This window comes from Megalopta genalis, chromosome 7 (genome assembly GCF_051020955.1).
Source record: "Megalopta genalis isolate 19385.01 chromosome 7, iyMegGena1_principal, whole genome shotgun sequence".
NCBI classification, from domain to species: Eukaryota; Metazoa; Arthropoda; class Insecta; order Hymenoptera; family Halictidae; genus Megalopta; species Megalopta genalis.
In genome coordinates, this window is record NC_135019.1 from 23,432,932 (window position 1) to 23,454,231 (window position 21,300).

General features: G+C 38.3%; 1 protein-coding gene across 6 annotated transcripts in view; it reads right to left on the bottom strand.

Annotated features, from left to right (window-relative positions):
* The window catches only part of Mp (collagen XV/XVIII-type protein multiplexin), a 567,976-nt gene that overhangs the window by 317,705 nt on the left and 228,971 nt on the right, over positions 1-21,300 (bottom strand). The window contains exon 1 of one of the 6 annotated variants that reach the window (XM_076523940.1): positions 10,690-11,117. The exons of the other annotated variants lie outside the window; for them this stretch is intronic. The gene's annotated coding sequence lies outside the window, so the exon portion shown is untranslated. Of the gene's footprint in view, positions 1-10,689; positions 11,118-21,300 lie in introns of those variants that run through there. 6 annotated transcript variants of the gene reach the window in all.

Genomic DNA, 21,300 nt, shown 5'->3' on the forward strand with positions numbered 1-21,300 from the left:
TTTACGTTGTGCACCACGGTGTTAAATATTTTTTTATCAACTCAGAACCTTTGCCATGTCCCAACTGTGTTCGTTTGCGCTGCGTATTTCATAATAAATTAATGCAAAAAGTGTTGCCGCGAGAGATCACCGTACTTCGACACCTGATGATGACGTATCACGCCGTAAATACCGTTTCGCCGCCGACAGAGTTTCCCTCGCGTTACGAAAATTTCAAATATTTTGTTTTTCAATAACAAGACTCCGGAATTATTTCGTCGGCGTAATTTTAATAAAATCTTTACGAGCCTGGAATAATTAATGGCACGTAATCGTTATTACCGGCGGCAGATGAGTTCCCGCTGTGGACGCAACGTAGCGCCGTTAATTTTTAAAACAAAACCCGTTGTTGCAAATCCAATGTTCCATGTATCCATCAAGTAATAAGAGACTGTTATCTGCGCGCGCACGTTTTAGGATTATTTTAAGAGCCAAAGGATAAGCCCGAGGCGTAAGTACTCCGAATTCGTGTTCAGCACGAATATGGAATATTGTGATGTGTCGAAGAATACTTTCACGTTTTTACCACAACTAAGAAAGGAACCGTACACTCACAAGGGAGCCCTGATGACCGATACTAAATAAGTGCTTAGAAATCGCAAACGACAAATAACATCTGAAAATAAGTTCGAACATTAATTGTATCGTAATTCTTAATCCATGAATCTGTGTGTTTGATAAAAAATGATTTTTCTCCGTCAACACTCAATCAGCGGACTTAATCGATTAAAGTTGTTTAGGATTTCAAGGCGATTTATGGTGCGTACGTGACTTCTCGTACCATGACAAGGGGGCCTTTCTCAGCATTCATGGGAACGTTCACATCTGGCATCATAAACAGATAGAGCGTCTAAATTCGACACTCGAACTTTTCCTTAAAACTCCAAGAACCGAACGACGCACCATAAATCCCTCGAAATGTGAAGAGCGCTTGCGGAACCCCGGGACGGACCCCAGGTCGCACTCCACGCCGGACCACCGGGGTGGGAAAATTACAAGGCCCGGTCTGTCTTAACGAACAAATGGGCGGTACTATTAACAAATTTAGGATTGGCTAGTGGACATCCCCATCTTGCGGAAAACCTCCAAAGGGGTAGGGGTTGGAGTCAATGTGGGAGGTGGGCCAAGAAATTTAGAAGCAGAATCAATTCTCACACCGAAGGCAAACGTGCTCTTCGTGTATAGACCAGTATGGTCATCACACATACAGTAAACTAAGTATAGAAACAACGGCTCTTGCCGGCCATCTCTTGATGGTCATCTTCAATATACGAGCGTGATTGTGCACCAGCCACAACTCAACCCGCGCTTGTTACCAAAAGTATATCTCAGTATGATTTATCATTTTATTTATTAAACTTAAGGTATTCCTTCTAAACGCGTTAGTTTTCTTATATATCTTCACTTAAATCTTCGTTTAATTAGCAGCAATCAGACAATCAAATAATAACATTTATACTCTAGGTCCAAATGGACCCAAGCCCCATCGTGCAGGTGTTAAAATAAAAAACAGCCACGATCTAAACACGGTTAAATTCTTGGATGCATTTATTAACGCTTCGACTATCGCGCCAAAACATAGCAAAATTTCATAAAATTGAAGTATTTCATTTTGTTAAATTAAAATTGAAAAGTCAAGTTGTATGACGTCAACCACTTTTTTAACAATCCTACGTGTTGCGGAATAATGTTCAATATTATTATTTCTAATACAATTAGAAAGATATAATACACCAGCGAAAAGATTAATTTTCGAATCTCTTGCAATCAAAGTGTTAGTGCATAGTGCCATAAAAATCGGTGTCTATCAGTCACCGATATCCCCTTTGTCAGTAGCGACGTTTCTTTCGTGTTTCGTAGAATAGAGACCGTGGCTGGACAAACCGAGCGATTAAAATTCCTGCCAGAGTTAGGTTTCCTGTAAGCTTGGTTGACCCTTGAATAGCTATCCTTGAACGCAATCGCAACACAGGGATATCTGTGTTATATTGCAATTAGCATTCGGCCGGCGTCCGCCTAATCAAATTTCGCAGTGCGTCTGATTCGGATGGGACGGCTGGTTTACGGGAAAATCAGTCGGCCGCGATTATTAGCTGAAAGTAGCCAATTAGGCTTTGCCGTTGCATTTCTCGAATGTCGTTCTTACAAGATCTTTCGGAAGAAGTAGCGTTAAATAAAGTACTGCAAACTGATTTTGTGAAACATAACAAAATATATGTTTGCACCATTTTCATTAAATGGCACAAGGTTTATGGTAGACAACAAAGTTTTTGCGGTAGTTTTTAAATATTGATGGCTGTCGCATGAAACTGCATGAACAAAAAACGAGTTGTAATAAACGCGGAAAAGCAGTATAAAAAGAAAATAATATTATTTTACGCATCGTTAAGTCGTACAGATCTATCAAGCATGGTATAGGGAATACAAAAATATTTATTGACATACTCGCTCAAGTCTGTCATTAATAGCCTGTAGATTTGATGCATTAATGGGAAAAATGAGTGGATGAAATTGAAATAAGTGAACGGATTTAGAGGAGCGAAGTACATATGTTGGTGTACTAATTTCAACTAATTGAAATTATTAAAGAAAGAAGTTAAATTGTATTTGACTCCTGTAATTTGCAATTGCGGCAGAAAAAATTGTTATTTTGCATAAAGATCGACAAAACGAGAGTACACTTTAAAATTAAGTGATTTAACATTATAATCATGCTTTTGTCTTTATACAAAAACTTGCAAACTACAATATAAATACACAAATGAGATGCAATTGAATTCCACCATTCTAACAATTTCATTTAAAAGAAGAATTTTTATCAAAATGTAGTGCGACAAAATGATGCACATTTAACTAAAACTGATGTATAGCAATAAATCAACGATGATATTTATAATGCTTTATATTTTGTGACTTCTCCTTTACATTTATTAACAGTCATCATTATCTTTGGCAAAGATTTCTAGAGTTTTCTAATACTTTTTGTGTGACTCTAATTGCTCCCATTCATCTTGAATACATTTTTTCATTCAGCATTGTTTTAAAATTGTCTGCAATTTGTACATACAGTTTGTTAAAGATTTTCACAGCAATGTTCAACGATATGACGTTGTTGCCAATCCAAAACGTGATTTTTTCCTCGAGAAAAGTATTCTTTTACTACTTCCGCAGAGTATACTGCGGCATTATCCGGTTGAAAAATACAGGGTGTCTTCGCAAGTATGGACAAGCGGGCACCGGGTGAAATTTCTCATAAAAAAGAAACGTGAAAAAATATATAGAATAACTTTTTTTTGTTTGGGACTTGGTTTTCAAGAAAATTCAGTTTGCAAATTTGCTTTGTACAGTCCCAAAACAACGCCCAGATTATAAAGAAAAATGGACAGTTTGGAAAAAGGAGGTACGATTATTCGAACCTTGCGGCTCGTTTTATGGTTACTGATAATCGGTAACTATAAAATCGGGCCGCAAGGCTCGAATAATCGTATTTCTTTTTTCCATTTTGTTTATTTTTTTTGTACAATCTGAGTGTCAATTTAGGGAGAATTTATTGTACAAATACTTTAGCAAATTTTTAGAGTCAATTTTTGAAATCTTGCTAAAACGTACGTACGGAGCATATTTGCAAACTTAATTGTCTCGAAAACCAAGTCCCAAACAAAAAGTTTTCATAGTTTCTTTGTGAGGAATCACCCGTTGCCTACTTGTACATACTTTCAGGGACACCCTGTATTTTTCAGCTGGATAATGCCGTAGCACACACTGCGGAAGTAGTAAAAGAGTACTTTTCTCGAGAAAAAAAATCGCATTTTGGATTGACAAAAACGTCGCATCGTTAAAAATTGCTGTAGAAATCTTAACTGAACTGTCTATGCAAATTGCAGATAACTTCAGAACATTGCCGAATGAAAAAATATATTCAAGATGAGTGGAGGAACTAGAGACAAAAGTATTAAAAAACTCTATTAATCTATGCCAAAAGCATTAAATATTATTCGTTGATATACTATCGTTAAATATACTATCATTTTTCGTTAAATATACTATTATTTCGTCGCACTATATTTCGATAAAAATTCTTCTTCTTTAAATGAAATTGTATATGTTTGCATATGTTTTATAGTGGTGTTTTGCAAATATGCATGAAAACAAAACCTTGATTATAATCTTAAATAAATCAAAATCATTTAATTTTAAAGTGTGCCATCTTTTCGTCGCGTATTGTAGTCTTTGGAAATTTACCTTGGCTTTAAGCGGAGTGCATAAGCAACACTATAAAAGTAGTTCACAGTGCTAGAATTCATCAAACAGCGACTAAAAGCAAGTTAGTTTTAAGTCTAGAAACGAGTTAAAAGTTTCAAAACCACTGCAAAATGTACCGTTTCTGTCATGAACTATAACACGTTTGGTGTCTAAATGAGTAAATGATATAGTTTACTATCGACTGACATTTGTACGGTTCTCAGAAATATCAGATTATATCAGTACATTAAGTATAGTAATGCCTACTTGGTCTCTATCGTCCCAGTTTTCAAATCATTTTCCACGTAAACGATTCCCTTTCCTATGGTTTAGTAACAAATGACAAATGTAACCGGAACAATAGCCATTTTTCGTAGTTACTCAACGTGAAACGACTCGGCAACAATCGCGCGGAATAAAAATCTTCATTTCTACACGAATTCCCGAGCGATTCGAAGAATTTGAGACAACAGCGAGCCAGCGAATTGAGACGAATTCAATGCGTGCACGCAAATCGAAAAAGTAGGATGGAATTCTGTTCTACGATATTTTGTTTACCGTAAAAATTGCGTTTTCTGAACTCTTTGGCCATAAGTGTTCTCGTAAAATACCGTGCATCGTGTATTTACAACAGGCATGGATAATGATTTAATATCGCGGCGAACCCCAATCACAATAAAACATGTACAACCTCGTAATGTTTACACAAATAGATCGTGGAGAACTGATCCGTTCTTATCGAGCTACCTTCAATTTATTTACTGAAATATTCGGAAAATTCATTTCGGCTCTTGTTTCGTTTGGTAGTCAACAGCAACGATTGTTAAGTATATTGTTATGCGATAAGTGTATAAATCTTGTCGAATATCGATGATATTATTACCGAACAACAATGTACCGTAATTAATGTTGCTTTGAATTTTATTGTGCGAAATGTCTTTGGTTTCCATTCGATTGTTGCTCTCACGCATTCATCTACCTGTAATTATATTTATTATTATCACTGTCACTTTATATAAACATGAATTAATATAGAAATTCACGTTTCACGTTTTTGAAAACAATGCTTTCCGTTTCTACTTTCGCATCCAGAGTAATCGGTTTATCGATTGCACTGTATTTGACGCGAAATGTTTAATAATTTTATTAAAAAACGATTGATCACACAAAAGTACTATATACGAACAATAATCTAGAATTGTATCTTGTATTTTCGAAACGGCACAATTTTTTATACCCTCGTGATTTTGTTACAATTTAATGTAGATGTTTAAAATTTGCGATAATGAATAAAATAGAATTGGTCAGATTGAAAGGCGAATCAAAAATAGGCGGAATCTATGGGGTTTCAGGATTAGTTGGAGATTTTGTATCCAGGATGTCACAGAGTTCGTTTTACTGAATTGTTGAAATATTTCGTAATAGAGATACGTTGCGTTTAATACGTTATTTTAGCAATGAAGATAGAGGGGTGATGATGATCGCGAACGTGTCAAGGGTCATAGAGCACGCTCCAAAATGTGATTTATTTGCAGGTCGCGCGAAAGTGAGCCCGGGGACAGGGCACGGGCGTTTATGTTTACGATTGAGAAATATTTGGGTCTCGGTGCATATTTCACGTGCACCCGGCGATGTAACATTCTTATCCGGCACGGAATATTTTCACGGGTCTTAACGTCCTGCGTCTTATGTCGTGTTCCGCTTGAAATAAAACTATTCAGGGCAAAGTGTGTCGTCGCAGTCGCCTCGATACAGAACCGCAAAGGTTAAGCTTAAAGCAGTCACCTGACATTGCGGTGACATCGCCGGAGTGGCCGCGCCTCTACGCAGACGTTCGGTAAAGATTGTCGTCGGAACCGAAAAGTGCGTCACTTTCGTTCTCGTTGGCAAATAATCTCGCCCGTTGCTGAACGGTGGCCGGGTAATTATCACTTAAAAATTCATATTTCGCGGATCAAATCCCAGCGAAATTGGCATCCAATTAGGAGAAGAAACTTAACCGTGAACACTGGTGTAACGCGCGCCGATGCTATTCAATTAATTTATAAATCTCTGTAACGACAAACGCAATTAAAAACGGAATTTAGTTGACGGTGTCGTTGAATGCTGCGCAGGAATTAAATTGGCAATATCATCGGCGACTTAGTTGCAAATATTCGTAGGTTTCACCATCTTGTTTTCTCAATCGTGACGGATTTGAATAAAGCAGATACATACTTACGAAAACTACTACTAAACGAAATGCAGCAAAGTGATACTTTCAAAAATACGTCATCGAAATCTGTGTTCTGGAATTTATCGAATGAAACACGTTTCATGGTTTTTGCTATTGTCAATAGCTTATTGTCAATATGTGTAAATATAAATATTGTCAATAGCTTATCGTCAATATGTATACGTATAAATATTGTCAACAGCTTATTGTCAATGTGTATAAATATAAATATTTTCAATGTTCTAATCAGCGTAAAGCAGTTTGTCTCGTTCGCGGGGTCCATTATTTTTTGTAATTACCTGCATGCAAATTCAAAGTAACGTAAATGTCTAAATGCCAGTGCGCTATTTCGAATAATTTGTTATAGAGCCACGAATCCCAAAGGATGTTATGCGAACTCAATTGCGTGGGCCACTTTCAATAGAGGAGTCAACGGGCCATGTATTTCCTTTATTAAAATATACTCTGTCTGACATAACTATTTTTTCAAACGTTCAGGATATCATTCTGCATGAAAAAATAAAACCGTAAATGCGAGATAAAAGCTTTCCGGACGAAACTGCGTGTCCGAGGTAATCAAATTTCAACATTGGAAGCGTACCTATGCCTCTAGTGCGGTTGTACGACCTGTCTGACCATTGCCTGCTGTTTCTACTTACTGCGAGCGTAACTGCATACAGCGCGTTATAACTTGTCTCCCACTGATTTCTCTATCTCTTACGCGATTGCAATTATTGTACACAATCAGTAATGCGCAATTGTCAGTATTTCGAATGATATTAATATTATCAATATTAATCGAACGGAAAAGAGAAAAATGTTTGATGTTTCAATTCATCGAAAAAGCTATTTTACTATACGGTTATTATTGTAGTGTTTTATTTTATAGATTTCTTTAACTATCGTAAATGTACCAATTTATCGCGTAGAATCAATTTTCGTGTTACGTGTGTGTATCCACGTCGTGCAACCGCACATGTGTTATCACAAGCGCTGATTAATTATAGTGATGAATAATCTATTCTGGATAAGCTTGACCACTGTTTTGCGTAGATAAGCAAAATTTCAATGCAAATAAATGTTCCGGTAAAGTTAAAAACGTCTTGTCGACTATACGGGAAACCAAAAGCTACTAAAAACTGAGTCGAAATAATTGTTTGACGTAGATGATAAATATCGCTGCGTTACAACATTCGAACGGCGCACTCAGGCTCCATTCGGACCCAGACTGAAAAAATTGATATCCGAATGTCAAATTTCCGGTAATTATTTTCAATATTCACACGTTTTAACGAAGCCTGTAGAAATACTAACGTATCCGAAAGAAATACCATGAAAAATATGTTGAAAAGAATTAATAAATAAAACGATAAATGATCGTAAGTATACCCAGTTGTATTTTATCAGAAAGATCCGTCGTACGAGGGTTAATAAACTATGATTTGTTCTTCGCGGTCGCGAATGCCAAGGAATACAACGTAACTGAATTTCAGCACTGTTTTCCACTCGAGACTGTCGATAAAGCAAATCGAGATCACTTCAACGGCCACCGATGCCGAATGTAATTCACTGATTCACGTAGCACGATTCAAACTGATGCAGTCCGCGGATGTTCATGTGCGCGCACGTACCAGATCGTATCAGAAAATTTGCAGGGCAAACCGCACGAGGATTGAAAGGAGAAAATAAAAGTTCGAGCTGGCTCTCTCATTAATGATCGGGCCCGTTATGGTAGCAGGCATTCCTCGACGCGGTACTTTTCGCGATCACGTTGCCACCGTAAGTACAAATTAGCTCATTAACCCAATTCCAAGGAGCCGTAATTCCGGTAGATTATTAGCTTCGAAATGGAACAATTGATGATCCGTCGAGACGCATCGAAACTGTTACCACTTCGGCACGCCGAAGTCTCCGCATTATTCCTCGTTCAGAACTTCCAATAATCTCGTTAACGCGATTCGAGGAACCTAAACGCTGTCACCTTAATTAGCCACCGTGAAGATTATCCGCCTACAAGACACAATGTACTCGACGGAAACCGTCACACCGTTCACGATGGAGTTTCAAAAAACAGAAGAGAAGCCTGCGACCAATCCCGAAAATTAGTCGCGTTCTAATCACTCGTTCAGCAATCACTAGGCATCTGTACGAGAACGCGTCGAACGGCACACGTCGGAACGGCTCTCAATCTGAATGTCAATCGATAGATTCTCGATTGTTTCGAAATTTCATCGGCCCGCGTGCTCTACCAAAATCGGTCTGATAATACTCGCACGCTCGATTCGCAGAACACTGTATTAATACACCGTCTGCGTGTCAGCATCGCCTTTTCCATCTCGATTTTAACATCCTCTTGTCTTTTTTTCTTCCTATCCGCGCTCGCGCTCGCGTTATTTCGTTTTCACCGTTGCTGATAGTCTATTTCGTATGGCCACGAAGTTGGAACATTCGAATAAGTTCCTGTTAGCCTCAAATAAAAACGTGAATGCCAAGTTTTCTTAGTTCGTATCAACACTGAACCTGCTAAGCTCGAAAAGTAACTAAGGCGTGTTTTTTGTTTTATAAAAATGAGAAGATTGTATTCATTCAGACCTTACACCATTTTTATTGTAGTGTATGCATGGATTAAGAAATTCATTCAATCGTTTTCTGTGAAAAGGTTTTTATAATTTCAGAAACTTCAACCCTTCACGGACGAAGATTTTTTAAACTATTAAGAATATTTTCCTCAGGAAACTAGATTATATATCAAAGGTTTAAATAATGGGAACAATGAACAATACATTCTGATCTTTTATTAGACATGTAATGAAATCATAATGTGTCTGCGACTTCCGGAATCAGGTGTACAGTCCCGATGTTATCAGTATGTCGATATTCGTCCTCGAAGTGTTAAAACTAAAACTGTGAAACCGGCCGTTTCGACCGTCTCGATAGGTTCAGTGTTAAATAAAAATTTATAAACGGAAAAAGAGGATTCTGTGAAAAGCGTGGTTGGCAAAATCAACGCGTTCCACGTAAACTGCTTCCAAGTTCACGAATAAAATTAAGCGAGCACAGTTACCAGTTTGATTTCTTTTTTAAGGAAACCAAGCCCAACGAGCAAAGACAATTTAACGAAACCAGCCCCAGAATTTCAAGAATCGTGTTGCCATTTTACGAGGACAGAACACAGTCACTCGACGAGTTCTCGAGCACTTAAAATTCTACCGGCACAGATTTCTTTCTCGCGAAAATTCTCCACTTTTCCGGTCGAAAGATTAGCACTTGGGTCTCGGGTGCCTATTACTTTCCGATACTTCGCGAGAACGACTTCGTTTACACACCTGTCACGTGTTTCAATTTTCCTCGCGATTTAATGTCGCCCGCAACGTTTCCGACGAGCGAGCAAGTGTGCTATCGTATAATGCTCGATCGTCAATCCGAATCTTTTAATTCCGCGGAACCGTACGATCTATCCCGAGTACCGCTGGTTCACCTGTTTCTCTATCCGCCGACAGAGTTCTTGGAATTCCCACGGCAACGTGACTGCGCGACTCCGCCGTGAAAGACGAACAATTCCTGGAAGCCTCTGACTCGCATTTTGTTTCGTAATATTCACGTGAATCCGTGTCCCCCTGTGCAACCGGGAATCCAATTTCCCGTCGCGGCGGACTATTGAAGCATTCCTCACTTTCACAAACACTAAACTTCGAATTCGTCGTCGACGTCGTTGTCGTCGTTGCCGTCGTCGTCGTCGATAAAGGAGCCCGAGCCGTAGGAATAAGAGATGATCCCCAACGCGGAACGGGGCACAAGGACCGGATCGCAAAGAAAATGCAAACACGCGCACGGCAAAAGAAACTCGGCGTTAATCTCCGAGGCCCCGGGGAATCTCCAATTCTAATCGCGGTTGGCGATCACGATTCGGAAAAAAGCAAGCCGACCCGAGGGAAAACCAACGGGAATCTTTCTCATTAGCGTCCCTTTCCTCGGCCGGAGCCTTTCATCGGAATCGGAAACACTGGGCAGAAAGAGAGGCCATTCGAGGAGAATAACCGCGGAGCCGAGAAGAGAAGGACGAAGAGGAGAAGGAGGAGGAGGATCGCCTAGCAAAGGAGAAGCTCCAATCCGCAGAGGCCATCAGCTCGAATCCCCATCGAAGGAGCCAGGCAGCCCGTCACGTATCGGCCGTACGTCAATTTGCTACTTACACCTTGGCTGGAATCCTCACTTCACTATCTTGCACGCGGCGGCACAGAAAAATCGGCCGATCATCCGAGCTTCCGGTTAGTTGGGGGATTATTCGCGGCTGCGAGCAGGTAAACAACCGTTTTTTCCTGCGCCTCCTGCGAGCTCGCGCGCGTAACAAGCCGATCCGGGTGCCCGGTCGAAATTGCCGCCGGCCGACGTCAGCCGGTCGCGTCGGGACGCCTCTCATAAACAGAGAGGGCCGGCATTCGAGCGCGCCCGCCGCGGCTGTGCTCCGGTCTATCCTCGACGTGGTGGATCCTCATCCGCTCGGCTCTGCTCGGCGCGGCGCGGCGCGGCGCGGCGCGACGCGGCACGGCACGGCGCGGCAGGTGGCGCGAAACACGCTGATCACTCGGGGGCGCGCGGGCTCCGACGCTGCTCGAACGAACGGACACACTGACGCCTCAAGGTTTTGGGGTGGAAAACGATGCTGCCGTCTCGTGGCGCTCCCGCCAACGAAATTGAGCGTGCTTCTACGACGCTCGCGAGAAAATGCCCCCACAGTCGCGTCCGCGACGCTGACGCCGCCGCCGAGTGGGGGTTGGCTCTCCGTTTCAACCCTCTCTCCTATCTCCGTCTCTCTCCCTATCTAGCTACCTCTATCTTTCTACCCCACCTCTCTCTCTCTCTCTCTCTCTCTCTCTCTCTCGCGGAAGAGGACTGCTCGTGCCTCCCCACCTCAGACAGCCACGCTGTCTGCTCTTGTCTCCTCGGTGGAGTTTGCCCGACTGCCCTCTTCCTCGGCCCTTCGACCCTTGTTTTTTCATGGCTGATGCGTGCCAACCACCATTATGAGGATGTCGGTGTCCGAAGGCGTTCGGCGGTCGTACGGTTGTCAGTTCCACTAAAACCGGGGACGATGGGCGGTCAGTGGTGTTGACTACTTTATGCCAACTGAGTTCCAGTGTTTCGGGAGTCTTTAAGAGTGCGTTTGACACGTTTGTCTGTCACGATGATCTTATATGAATGACATTCTTCTTTGTTCAAATTTAGGAGAAGTTTCGGTAAAAAATGTGGTCAACGGTATAGTGCGATGCACGATTTTGGCGTTATCGTTTGTTTTTTTTTATATTCTGGGATTCCGTAGGGATGCGTTTAATATGTTCAGTGGCACGTTGGTCATACGTAGGCGATGTCTTCCATGATCAAATTTAGGAACAAGTTTCTGGTGAAAATCATGTACCATAGTCGCACAATGGAGTTTGACCAATTTTGGCGTCACCTAATTTTCAAATATTTTGGGATTCGTAAGGCTCCGTTTAACGGATTGACTGTTATGTTGATCAATATGATTCTTTTTTTATCATATTCAGGATCATGTTTCTAGTAGAAAACCTGGACGATTCAATTTTGAAATAACTTGGAGTTCTGAAAGGGTGCATTTAATTCTTCATAGTGCGAACGGTTTCTTCTGTTTGACTTCACCGTCTGCGATAACATTATGTTAACGAAGAATGAAATGATAAATGCTCATCGATTATTCCCCTCTATGGAAATCGTTGACAATAGACGAAAGATTTATATGTAATTTAAAATGGAACCGAAGTTGATTCGACTATGATCCCATATGTGATTTTGCAAACTACAGTAAATTTTCTTCAATTGTTGCTCAGCTTGTCAACAAAAATGGACAATTTGGAAAGAGGAGATACGATTATTCGAGAACTCCCTCGTGGCTCGTTTTTGTAGTCGCAGATTGTCAACAGCTATACAAACGAGCCGCGAGGCTCGAATGATCGTATCTGCTCTTCCTAAATTGCCCATTTATGTTTAGAAGCTGAGAGACAATTGGAGAAAATTTACTCTACTTAGAACAGTTGAGACATTCTATGATTGTTCTTATAGAGTACATAATTGTGGCCTTATCGAAGAATATAATATAAATCGGTGAATCGGGTAATTTTAAGCAACAAATATTTTTAGCAGTAAAATTAATGCAATTGTCATTGAGATAAATGTGTAAAAAGTTAGAAGAAATAAAATTCTTTCAATTTCGTTCACGTTTTCGGGCAAACTGACCATCGCGATTCGCCACGATTAAGGTTATTGTATTTGTTTCGGGCGCAATGATGGACGCGCTATAAGTTTGTTAGGCTTGCACCCCTGTTTCGACTCCCGTGGGCTTTTTCGACGGCTGTTTGCTCTTGGTAAATGGAATTTCTTGATGAACTCCCCTCCCCCTATATTTCTCTTTCTCTCTCGCTCTCTCGCTCTCTCGATCTCTCGATCTCTCGCTGTGTCAATGTATACAGTATAGCTCGTCCGGAATGATAATGGCGAGTGGCGAGCTGTTATTAACGGATTGACTGTGGTTCGACAGTTAGTTTGAAGGTGTGCTCGTGAACGCAGACCCGCGTGACTAGAGAATTGATAGTCCCTGACGTTAAGCATTGTCGTAATGCGGCCGAATTGAAGATCGTTTGGTGATCTAGCTTTTGACGGTCTCAGTACTTAAAACTAGTCAGTCTGTTTGTAATTTCGCGGTTCGATCGTTCGTTACGGATCAGACTACGAGGTATCGTCGAATTCGTCGTGAAGCCGCGTTATTCAAGATCAAGATAAAAATGTCGTGTTTCCTTTAATAATCTCAAGAAATAGAAAACAGTACGTTGATGTTCTTAAATTCATTTAATATTTTCACAGCTTCAAATTTGACTTTATTTTTGTCATAAATGCATGCAATACGCAGACTAGTCGTTATTGTTGAAAATAATAAGGGGGAAAGGATTTTTGAAGGAAAATATTACTTTCGTTCCAGGAAGATGAAATCGATTCATTTCCGATTCGTTTTTTATGTTTGCAATAACAATAGATAAATACTTTTGGAAACGCGAATAGGATAATACCGACGACTGTACTTTAATGATCACGTTTGCAATTGTGATAGATAAATTCCTTTTGGAACACAATGTGCTAAATATAGCAATACAAGATTTGTATAAAAAGCAAAACTATAGAAATAATTTAAGCAAATCTCATATTGTTTTAAAACACAAAGAAAAACATAGAAAAATAAAATCCTTCATGCATATAGTACTGCATTGAGAAATCAGAATCACGGAATGAAATTTGAAATATTATCACAAATTTCATCAAAACTTACATTTCAATAGAAATTGTATGATCAACGGTTCGCTGTTCGATCAGTTTCGTTTACGAAATTGAAATACATACCTTTTACATATTCCATTGCCTAGAGTCGGTTTTTATTTAATCGGTAGACTACTGTATAACGCATTAAGACGTTTTAAATAAACAGAATCGTTACGGAATTTAAATAAGGATGGATATCCGCCGCATGACCCAATTAAACTAAGTAATGGCCGTTCTGTATTATTAATTTTTACCGTGATAATATTTATAACCCTCATACTTTACTTCGCTTTATCGCTTCCTGCGATGTCTCTAGTTAGGTTCTTTTGTCGTTATCGCAGACTGGTTCCTAGCATTTCAGTTTCTACAATGGAAACTGTTCTAGACGACCATAATTTATCAGGTTCTTATTATTTGAATAACGCATTCGATGTGTTTGTAAAATGGGATTAGCTTCGAAATTTTTATAATATTCAACTTATGATATCATATATTTAACTAACAATTAAATATTATAAAGGTTCATATAAATTTCTGCATACTGTCGAAGTGAAATCATAAACCGTAGATTTTTGTGCAAAATAAAAATTGTTGCATCTGTTGCAAGGACGGATACCTCATAAAGGTATCCTTCTCCACGTATTGATCTTAATATAACTTGAGACTAGTACACTGATATTCTCAGATTATTTTATTCCATTGACTGTGTCTAATTGCATCCCCCGATTTCTGCCATAAATGCATTCAATCTGCAATCTTAATCATAACAGATGTAACATGCTAATAATTGCATTTTAAACAACCGTATTTGTCTCTGATCAATATTATGTATCTATAAATCTATTTTTTGGATTTCTCATACAATGAAAGACAATACAATTTTATTGGTAACTATTAGGTATATTTAATTTTGAATATAATTTTTGTTATTATCGATACACACACACGCGCGCGCGCGCACGCGCACGCACGCACAAAAGAAACCACAGTCTAGTGATAATTTAGTAATTATATAATAATTACAATTAGTAATTATATATTTACAAAAATGAACGCTGAAAGTAAAACGCTAAAATGGTCTGCTGTATCGTTGGTAAAACGTGTGGCTTTGGAACACGATGGTCACGTTTTATCAACGTGACGCTTCCTTTTTAAATTAGCGGATGGAATCATTGCGATTGGAAGTTGCTCGGCATGCGAACGAAATTCGTTTAGCTCTCTATTTGTTCATCGAGTGAATGTAATCGATATACAGTTACAGTACATAATATCAGACACGTTGTACGCATCCCATAATGTTTGATAGATTCCGAAATGATGTGCCGAACAATTGCAATAATTGTTGCCGCACGGACGATTGTCACAGTTACAAACAATGACGCGCGTCCTCTATTTTTTTTTAAATGTAATGACTTCCGAGGACTATTGGAATTTACTGGGTCGCAAATGTAACTGTTCAAATGGCATATTATGTTCTTAACGAAGCTTGAAATGCAGGAATGATTACAATTTCCAAAATGGACAAATTCCATCGCGGACCTGGAACGTAGCCGGCAACAACCATAACTGTGTAATCAAACTGCAAAATATCTGAGACATTCGGCAAATATTTACGAACGCGGAAACTGTTTTCGTCGTTGCATGTGAATCGCGAGTTACACTTAATTGCGATAACGGGTGACGAACAAAGCCGGAATTTAATTATACAAGGTTGGAAGCTAATATTTGTATCTCAAATATCGTTGTTGTTTTTAATCAACAACGTCAAATATCTTAAAAACAGAGTCACCTTAATTTTTTTAAACAGGACCGTCTACACTGAAATAGGTACAATGGTAGTGCTTTTCATATGAAACTCAGTGACTATAATAATGCAAGATAATAATAATAGTTTATCGATGTCAATGGAAGAACTCCTATGTTACATAGCGTATAGTAAAAAATATTATACATATAGTATGAACAGAAATGAGTGACGATAAAAAGATACAAAACGTAATATAATACGATTAGTGTTGTGTTAATTCAATTTGATTGTAATACAAGACACTTCGACTTTTGTAGCATTTCAACTTTGATCAATTCGAATAACCGTTTTCCGAAAAATAGCGCTTGTTCTCGGAGATGAATTCCAATTATCGGGCGCCTAATGCAATCAAGCTGCGATAAGACTCCGTAGTAGATTTCAATCAAGCCAATTTTCTGCTTTCATAGCCACGCCCACCGAATTATACATCGTTTATACCGTTGACCATAATCGTGACCCCAAGTAAATTAAATCGCGTTGATACTCAACTTGAAGCAAATCAGCAGTACATTTGACTTATCAATTAACAAACACCATTTATGATCACCTTTCCTGTCAATTCTGCGATTTACTAAGCCATAATGATTATAATTCATAGGTTTAGGAAACAATGGAAGTCCTAATTTCCTCGTTTCGATTTCTTATTTATCGGTTTTAACATTAATATTTATCTCACAGAGCTACGATTACTATTAAACTGTAAGTTTGTATGGAAACATGAATTATTCAGGACTAATTCAATGAAAGTAGAATAAAAATGTTTCTCCTGTTAATAATTCAATCAAAGTACTAATGATACGAATCGTGTGTAGTGTATTGAACCGTATAAAATTTCTTATACCGAATTTCACACACAGAATCAGTTTCCTTATCATTTTTATACCTCCCGCAATTCGGGTATAATTTGCATTTTAATATGAGTAAAGTGATTTCTGTTTTAGTGTGAATTTTTATTTCAATGGTAATTTCATAGATGCTTATATTTGTTTGAATTTCTGATGATATATAATAGGTCTCGCAAGGAAATTTCGAGACGCTTATCGGAATGTTTGTGCTTACAAAGATATTTAATGCGAAAGTTTTGATGCATTGGAATGCGGAGTTACTGCTTACAAACAAACTAGCACACAAATTTCGCTCAATTGCGTGTTTCATGAAATTTTCTAAGACACCAAGTAATTCTGAAAGTAGAACGAATCACTCGGGAAATAAAAACACATCACTTGCAAGCCACGATGACTTGTTTAGCCACTCCACCTACATATTTATCCCGGCGTATTACACTGCGAGGAAAGGTAACCGTAACCCAGATAATAATAATTCGTCTTTATTCCATGCACAACCATTAAAACCACAAAAGCGAAACGTTATTTGAGGTATTTCTATAAAAGCAAAATAACAAGAAAATCGAGCAAACAGCAACATGAAAGTTTGCGTAATTCGTTGTTCTCTACATTAAAATGGCATGTTTCCCGAGTACGTTAAATTCGATATTAATTCCTCCAGTTCTTATTACTGGAATTTCTGGATTTATAATAAAAATTAGACGATCAATTTGAAAACAGCAGAAAGATCAAAAGGAATTAAAAATTTCAGTACATTATTAACACCTTAAGTAATTTAACAATTTAATTAATAAAATTGAAACTAGAGAGTAAATATTTGTCATGGGAAATATTAGTTTAACTTTTTCCCATTCTATACATCCTAACAATTTTATTTTATTCTAATATATTGCAATAAATGTAAATTTCAAAAACTAGTTTTAGTGTTACCGTTGACACTTCTGACCTCTATTTTTCGGCTTCTTTTATTAACTGTAGTATAAAATAAAATAATAACAATGTTAATTATTAATTTCTCACGTAACCTGTGGAAGAATTTAATATGGATTCAACTCACTTCTTTAAACTAAATATAACAATTATTAAAAGTATACTTCGCCGTGGAAGACGAGACATTGAGCATTTAGATTCCTCTTGTTTTCAAACTCTTATTGTCAGTTTAGCTTGGTCCAAGTTCGTCAAATTGTTTAATTCGATTACCATTTTAGTCGCAGAATAAAAGTATTGTGATGTGTCACATAAAAAATAATTTCAACGACGCGATGCTGCCACGAACTTGAGTCGAATACACGGCAGTTGCGACTGTCATCAGACAACTATAAGAAGTCTGGCTGGAAGATGGTACATCCATCGTAAATACTATCGAAATTCGATTGGAATATATATGTAATAATACGTTTTAGTATAATGACAGTTTTAGGAAATTATCTTATTCATTTTCAATGATTTATTTTTAAGCAAGATTTTTGATAGTTTAGTAAGTTTTTAGAGAATTATTTCAAAATTCCTTCAATGGGCGAATTTTTCATTTTTTCCAACTTAAGAATTTTTCTTAATATGGGAGAAAATGCAATTTTCTTTTAAGGCGAAACGTTTGATACGTTTCTTAAAATTCACCGATTAAGTAGATGTCGTCGCGAATAAAGCAGCCGTTTTTTCTTGCAAGATCAAGGGTTTCAAAGAAGTTTTCGGCGCCTGCTAAATATTCATTCGACTGTAGACAATGGTACACGAGGTGGAAAACCCCAGGTCCCATACGTGCCGGTTTCTAGCACCGGCTCGCGAAACAATACGGTCATAATCCTTCACCGTAGGGACGCGTTCGCAAACTGCGCTCGGTCAAGTCAAACCTTGGCCATCTTTTTAATTAATTTTCATGCGAGCTTCACACTGGAGAGAAGGTTTTCTCGACTGGGACGATCTATTGTGTACGGGGTGTCTCGACCGAACGAGAAACTTCGAAAACGATTTAATATTCGATCATTATACGCAGAGACGCGCGCAATAATTTTGTGACTAAAAAATGTCTCCTGATAAAAGCGAATTCAAAATACAATTGATCTTTATATTTAAAAACATTCCAATATACTATATGCCCGAGAAGATCAGCAGTAAAATTATTACTATACGTACACGCTTTTGAGACACAATTTTTGTGATCACTGCAAAACCAAAATTTAATGACCTCGTAAAACTGCGATCGCTGTTACGTTTTTAGTAGACCATAATATACGAAATGAAGTACAGTATTATTAAAGATATAAAAATATGAATTTTGTAGCTTATTCCATAAGCCTGCAAATTGGATCATTTTAATACTCGATCGTTGCGGAGTTCCATCATGATACGAGTGCCGATTAAATGGAGTGACCGCTTACACAAAAATTCGTTTATTGATACGCGAAGAGTCCTAATTAATTTGGATAAGCGGAGATTTATCGTATTTCCTATCGAAGTATCGAATTATGATTAAAATGGAACGCAGAAATAAAAGAAATGCTAATACATGAGCATCGCATGTTATTATAGAATTAATCAAGTTTGCACGTGTGACAAGCGTGTACGATGTGTGCAATATTGATAAGCACGTGTATGTCTGTTAGTATCTGTGTCTATTAGTATTTGTGCCTGGTATTATTAAGAAAATACACGTTGAAAGTTGTTCCGAAATTACAGGAAGATACCCGAGAAAAAGTTCTGGTTGCTCAATTAATCCTAATTGAATTCGATAAAGATTTTCTGCACTGATAAATTTGCTATAATATTCCATGTTAATAACAATTCGATTTATACAACTCATGCAATTATTCACGAACAATAGCGTCTGTTAATACGCAGGGTGTCAATAAAACTGACCAGGCAAAATGTTGTCTTCGATGGCACAGAAAAGTTTTTAATAGAAAAATTGTACGATTCGGCGTGTCATTGTCGCACATTGAAAATTATATTAATATTCTTGTCACGCGATACGATTTAATTTGTACAACGCAATGCTGTAAATAACGAAGAGACGTGGCAGTGACAATATATTCATTGATTCCATGAATTTGTTAGCACTTTCGGGCGAAAACAATTATTCTGACGCAAAAATTCTGCAATAATAGTCGCCTATGGTTGACGTCGTTGTGCATTAATGAATTCATCTCGACACAAACCACTCTGGAACACGTTAAAGAATGTATAGTTCCATTAAACGAACATATAATCCAAATCTATTGCGTTAGCATAAAAGCTTCGAACCATTCTTTATCCGCAATATCAATCAGAAAATTATTCAAATGGCGGATTATTTCATCAAAAATATCGTCAAAGTTGTTATCGTTCCTACTGAATTTTCCATTCGATTGCTGTTCACTATTTTTATCCACTTTGCAAGGATAAATTTGTTGACTACAACATTACTACATACATTACAATTCCGTTTCTTATCGATACAACAATTTTCATCTTCCAGAAATAAAAAGCATTGTATGACGAAAATATAAATTGCGGTTACCTTTAAATGCAGTTCATCATAAATCTATAAATAACTGGCATGCTATGAATCTTTATACAAAATTGAAATTTTCTATGTCACAAATGGTATTATAACACAAATGTATGTCTTTTACAAAAGTGTTCGAAAATCGTAGAGAATGTAGCAATGTTCTAAAACTTTCGCAATGTCTCCACAGTTCTTTATCTCACTTATTCGATTATGTCATAAATTCTTCTATTCATCCGTATTTCCTTACGTTCATTCCCATTTCCACTATTACTGACATTTTTGGTTTGTATTTTATTTCATTTTATTGCTAATGTCTTTCCTTCAAACCTACTTATTATCATTATTCTTGTTTCTACCAAATATTTCTATCATATTTTCTACTTCTGTACGATTATACTCGTGTGATAGCTTTCGTGTCGCTTGTGTTACAAAGGATCATCCAGCACACGCATACAAAAATAAATTGTTACTCTTATTAAAATGTTTGCAATGTCTCCACAGTTCTGTATATCACCCACTTAGCTCTATCGCAAATTCGCGACTTATTCGTCACAACTGAAATAAGAAACCATTTCAAAACAGCAGCTCACCGAAGCGAACGAACTCATCAGAAAACTGAATAATTTCAGACAGCATCGAGACCGACAGAGACACCCGGTGATTTAGGATGATTAAACCGGCACACCCTGTATACCGTTCGCCTGGAAACGAAGGAATTAAATTTGCAGTAGAACATGGCAGCTAGAACATTTCCCTCAAGCGGACGGATAATTGATAACGAAAGCAAGAGAACGCAATCATGCGATACGTAATGCACGATTTTCAACGAGAGCAATTTATTTATGCTCGGCCACCGTCCGCGCACGAACTTTTCATTTGCACCTTCGCGTTCCTCGAGGTCCATAAATCCGACGGAACCGTAAAACCGGAAATCGGCGGTCCGCGTTTTCGCGGCGAGTGAAAAGTGATTCCATCATTCTTTTTCCGCCGCGCCGGCTAAACGCGGGCGTCTTCCCCCCCCCCCCCCGTCATGCTCTTCGGGCCAAACAAAACGCAACACGATTGCAGCGTCTGCATTCGCTCACGTCAAACAGTGTACTTACAGCCGCCCTATAAAACCTGGAAAACAGCGGAGATACTCCGACTCTTTTGTTCGGCGAAGGTAAACATCGGTGTCCCGACTTGCTTCCCGTTCGCCAGAGGACACGAGATCCACCTTTGTTATTACAAATCGGATTGATACCGTTTCTTTATTGCGATGCAGGAGCGTTTCACGAGTCTCGCGAATTTAACAGTAAACTTACCAGAGATTGTTCGCCATTTCGATTATAATTAAACT